The following is a 5,282-nucleotide window of genomic DNA, read 5'->3' on the forward strand; positions in this document are numbered from 1 at the left end:
CCCGCAGCATGGGAGAGCGAGGTCACCCTGGAAGCTCTGCTCTGACCGCTCCTGCTAGTTCTCTAAGATGCTAAAACCCCGCTCAGCCCGTTCCAGGACCCGAGAAAGGTCAGCATTCCTGAGGCGCAGACCCCAAGGGGGTCAGGGTCCAGGCACAGCAACCAAATCAAAGCTTGTGCTGTTCTTGGTTTGTTCTCAAAATGTATTTTCTTTTCTGAGCCATGGGCTCACCTGGGCTTAGAGGTGACTCTTATCTCTTTAAAGCCCTGCTTTTCTCCTTGCAGCACGTCCTCCAGTTCCCAGGGCCTGTAAGAAAACCTCTTACCTATAGGTAGTAAGGTGAATAATCCTAAACACCTGTGGGCCTATTCTTAATACATGCCCTTCCTCCTATCACTTTAATAGATAATGATAGTTTTGTATCCCAGCCCAAACAATTCAGTTGTACATTCCCTGCTATGGCTTCCAAAGGGTTTTCCCCTCCCGCCCCCAGTTAAGGGGCTGGTTGATATAGTAAACCCCCTTTTATCTCAAATGCATGAGAAAAAGTATTTTAGTTAACTTCATACTGTGGTAGGGAAAATTCTAAGATGCTAGTGTAAAGGATAACAGAGTCTCTAAACATGCAGATGGTGCTGTTATTAAAAACTGAATTCACTATCCACAGGCCGCCACCACTTTTCAAAAAAGTCAGAAAACAATAAAATATACCTAAAGCAAAGTCTAGAAGACATAATTTGATTTTCCTTGATGAGTTAGAAGGCAGTTAAGGAACCTACAATGACTCGTAAGAAGTACTCCAGCCCGAACGGTGTGGCTCAGTGGTAAGCATCAGCCTATGAACCACGAGGTCACAGGTTTGATTCTTGGTCAGGGTACATGCTGGGTTTCGGGCTCTATCCCTAGTGAGGGACGTGCAGAAGGCAGCCGATCAATGATTCTCTCTCATCATTGATGTTTCTATCTCTCTCTTCCTCTCCCTCCCCCTCTAAAAAAAATAAAAATATTATTAAAAAAAGAAAATACTGTCATTGGTGTTGAATAAAGTTTAAAATGTGAAAATATTCCTGAGTGCTCATATTTTCTTGATTCTAGAAAAATGGGAAGATTTAAAATCAGAGCAAAATTAGTTCCAGCTCCTCCATTTCTTGCTGGTGACTTTGAGAAATTGCTTAGTCTCATTCAGCCTCAGTTTGTTCATGTGTGAAGTGGCTCTACTAAGAACGTCTGCCCTGCAGCTGAGTACGAGTGAATGGGAAGTGCTCAGTGTATAGTGTATAGTAATTGCTCACAGTTAGATATTACTGGTATTGCTATTAATAACAACACAGCCCGTGATTCACTTGGCATCATGGTATTAATAGTGCTTGAACCTGATTTGTTTTTATGATTTCATAATGAACATCCACTGACTTTGCTCTATTTTGTTGCAACTTTATTGTTGTAGTTGCAGCTGGGTAGACTTGAGAGGGTACAAGAGGTTGAAAATTTTTAGTGTGACGTCAAAGATCTTTTGTATCCCTTCAAGGCTCTATGAAAACATTCTGAGAGGCAAGTTGAGAAGGATGCAGCCTTGCCCTGTCTTCAAGAATCTTGCAATGTAGTGGCAACACTAACTTAATACCAAAGCGTGAGAGGAGTACTATCTAGAGATGGGCCAGGCCTTGGTGGTGAGCTACAGGAAGTCAGAGGGTGTGGAAGAATTCCCTGGGGTTTACAAATTTCAAGAAGCTGCACTGTGGGTAAGCTGAATAAATGATCTTGGTCAAGACCAACATAGGGGCCCCAGTAGGACCCACCTTTGTTGGAGAGATCAGTGGCCTTTAGGGGCTGTGATCAAGAACTGTTACCTTTCAATTGCTCAGTACCACACGACCATGAGCCATCAGTGCGTGATAGTGATAATGTGATCATGAGTCATTAATATTCAGTAAACATTTGTTCAGTGTAATTTTATTTATTTGTTCAAACCTCCAAAGAGGTTTAAAAATAACAAAAGAGCCCTGGCCAGTGTGGCTCAGTCATTGAAAGGTCGCTGGTTCGATTCCAGGTCAGGGGACATACCCAGGTTGCAGGTTCGATCCCAGTTAGAGTAAGTGTAGGAGGCAACTGATGGATGCTTCTCTTTCACATCAATGTTTCTCTCTCACACTCTCTCCCTCCTCCCTCTCCCTTCCTCTCTCTCTAAAAAAATCAATAAAGACATATTTTTAAAATAATATAAAAATAACAAAAGAAATGGGGGGCAAAGCTAGGCATAGTGGTACAGAGCATGCACCGCTTCTCCCTCTCCCAAAACGTTAAATATGCTTCTCTTTCTAGTTTGATTATGGGACTTTATATTTTTCACTACACATTTCTACCCTTGTCATTTTTCTCCTCCCCCCCTGCCATTCTTTTAGTTCTTCTGGCTGGTGTAATAATCAAATTGATATGAAACAGATTAATGAAGAAAAAGAACCACATTTAATGACCTATGTAAGTACAGGGGTTTCATTGGAACACTGGCTCACCTGAGGCTTATTTGCCATCTTGAGCTAAGGAGAAAAAGGAGGGTGGTGGTTTGAAACTTCAAAGGGGAGAAAGGCAATTCACGTGGAGATGGGAGAGCAAATGTCTGGTGAACAAATGTTTGCTGAGCCACTGTAACAATGGGCCCAGAGAAGACTTTGATCGCACAGGTCTTGCTGGCTCCTCCCTGACTATCACACAAATTCATATTAAGCTACAGTTATCTATGATGATCTCTCTCTTCCTAAAGCAGGTCCTCTATCTAAATTCTTTTAGCCAGTTAGAGAGACAATCAAAAGATTTTTTTACGTCTTTCATTTCTTAAAACTAACTAGGTTAAAATAATCAATTAATAATCAATATTTTGGGGTGGCAAATTCTGCTCCCCTTCAGTCATAAAATTATTTTAAATAAAAAAAAGAACACATATGGAATCCTTACTTTATTTCAGGCATTGTTTGAAATTCTATTGGTCGCAGCTCTTTGTCACTATTCATTTAGGGGGGACCAGAGTCACTGTAGGGGCCTTCCTAGCGCTCTTATACCCAGACCTGTGCTTCAAGAGAGGGCCACTCGGAATATTTATCTGACTGTATGGGAACAATAGTGGACAGACCAATAGTTTAAGATATATTCTCTTTGGAATGAAATAATTCTGTTGCAGGTTTTGCTTGCATGTCTCTGTTACTTTCATTACTGGCAAGGTCAGTTGGCTATTTCCAATCAATGAGTCTGAGCCAGGGGAAGGGCCTGGTGTCATCTATCAAAATACCACCACAGTGAGAGTATTAGTTCCAAGGTACAATGGACAGCAGCATGCTGTCCATGGGCTTCAGTTTTCTACCCTGTGTAATGGGTGGGTGTAGACTAGGTGATCTCTAAGGTAGTGGCCTTTTAAAATAAGTTTTTATTGATTTCAGAGAGAGGCAAGGAGAGGGAGATAGAAACTTCAATGATGAGAGAGGATCATTGGTCAGCTGCCTCCTGCACATCCTTCATTGGGGATGGAGCCCCTGACCAGGAATTGAACTGTTACCTCCTGGTTCATAGGTTGATGCTCAACCACTGAGCCACATGGGCCAGGCTTAACCTTAATAGTTTTCTTCTGTGGAGTTGTCTGGTCAAGATATCAAGACATGTGACCTGGAAAGAGGCTGGTGTTTCCTGTGGACTCTATTCCCGCCCCCCCCCCCATCCCCGCCCCCCACTTACTGCCTAGGGTAACTGACTTTTGATTCAGTGAATGCTACTGAGTTGAACCTGATTAGGGGATGATAAAGGACATAGAGGAGATTAAGTATCATAATTAACGGCAGCTACATTTACTGAGTACCCAATCAGGCTTCATACAGTGTTGCATTTCAGTAGTCCTCAAGCTTTAATTTCACAGAAACATCCAGGGCTTTGCAGAAGGTTGGGTGGGGCCTGAAAATTTGCATTTGTAACAAGTTCCCAAATAACGCTGATGTGACTGATCAGGAGTTATATTTTGAAAATCACTGTTGATTTAATTTAATTCTCAAAGAGTCTTATAAGGTGAATATTATTATCTTCAGTTTACAAGACACAGATATGCCCAATATGTCATAGGTAATAAGTGGAGAGTTAAACATTTAAGTTCTTTCTGACTCTAAATCTCATTTTTGTCCACTCCAAGAGGGGATATATGTGTGTATCTATATCTATATCTAAATCAATATGATTTTTTTTCCTTATCCAGCCATACACACATCTATCTATCTATTTATCTATCAGTTTCTGACTCTGGAAGAAAATACCTAGTCCAAAATTGTATCATCATTTATCTTTAAACAATGAGATCATGGGTGTTCTAAATTATTCTTTTATTTTTCTCATATTTTCTTTTATTTAAATATTACATTTTTCTCAGGGGAAAATGTTTCTTTAATCGTTCCATTGCCACTGAATTTCTTATCTGACAAAATAATGTGACACTATATTAACATATTAACACCAGAGTTTCGGGTTTGATCCCTGGTAAGGGCACAAAGAAGAAGCAACCAATGAATGTATAAATAAGGGGAACAACAAATCGATGTCTCTCTCTCTCTTCCTCTTTTTCTCTGAAATCAATCAATAAAAATATATTACTATTAACAAAGAAAGAAAATATCTTTATCCAACCCCTATAAACTGATTTGTGAAATTTCACTCTTAAAGTCAGTGCCTTCATGCAAAGATGTTGGAACTGTCCAGAAAATCCCCGATTCTTTGCCTCAGATGGAAGCTCTGGCATATTACGGTGGCTCTTCCATTTTTTTCATAGAGTATACCATTTTATATAATTATTTAGCATATAAATTGTATAAACATATAATGTATTGCGTCTATATTTTAAAGCAGCATAACATTATACACTGGATAAGATTTATGTAATGAAGTGTAGTTTATCAAGATTATCATTACAAAGCCCACTGGAGTATCAGCGACATCGGCCCCGTTCGCCCCGCCCACTCCGCCCTCCGGGCCCGCCCACCCTCCCTAGGCCCCGCCCTCCACCCCTAGGCCCCGCCCACTCCGACCTCCGGCCCCGCCAATCCCGCCCCTTCCAACCCCGCCCACACTTATTGCCCGCCTGTCACACAGGCCCCGCCCTACGGACCCGCCAACTCCTCCCTCCTTCCCCCGCCCCCACGCATTGCCCGCCTCTGTCACACAGGCCCCGCCCTCTGACCCCGCCAATCCCGCCCTCCTTCCCCCGCCCCCACGCATTGCCCGCCTCTGTCACACAGGCCCCGCCCTCCGGCCCC

This window comes from Myotis nattereri (genome assembly GCF_964212035.1).
Source record: "Myotis nattereri genome assembly, chromosome: 14".
Lineage (NCBI taxonomy): Eukaryota > Metazoa > Chordata > Mammalia > Chiroptera > Vespertilionidae > Myotis > Myotis nattereri.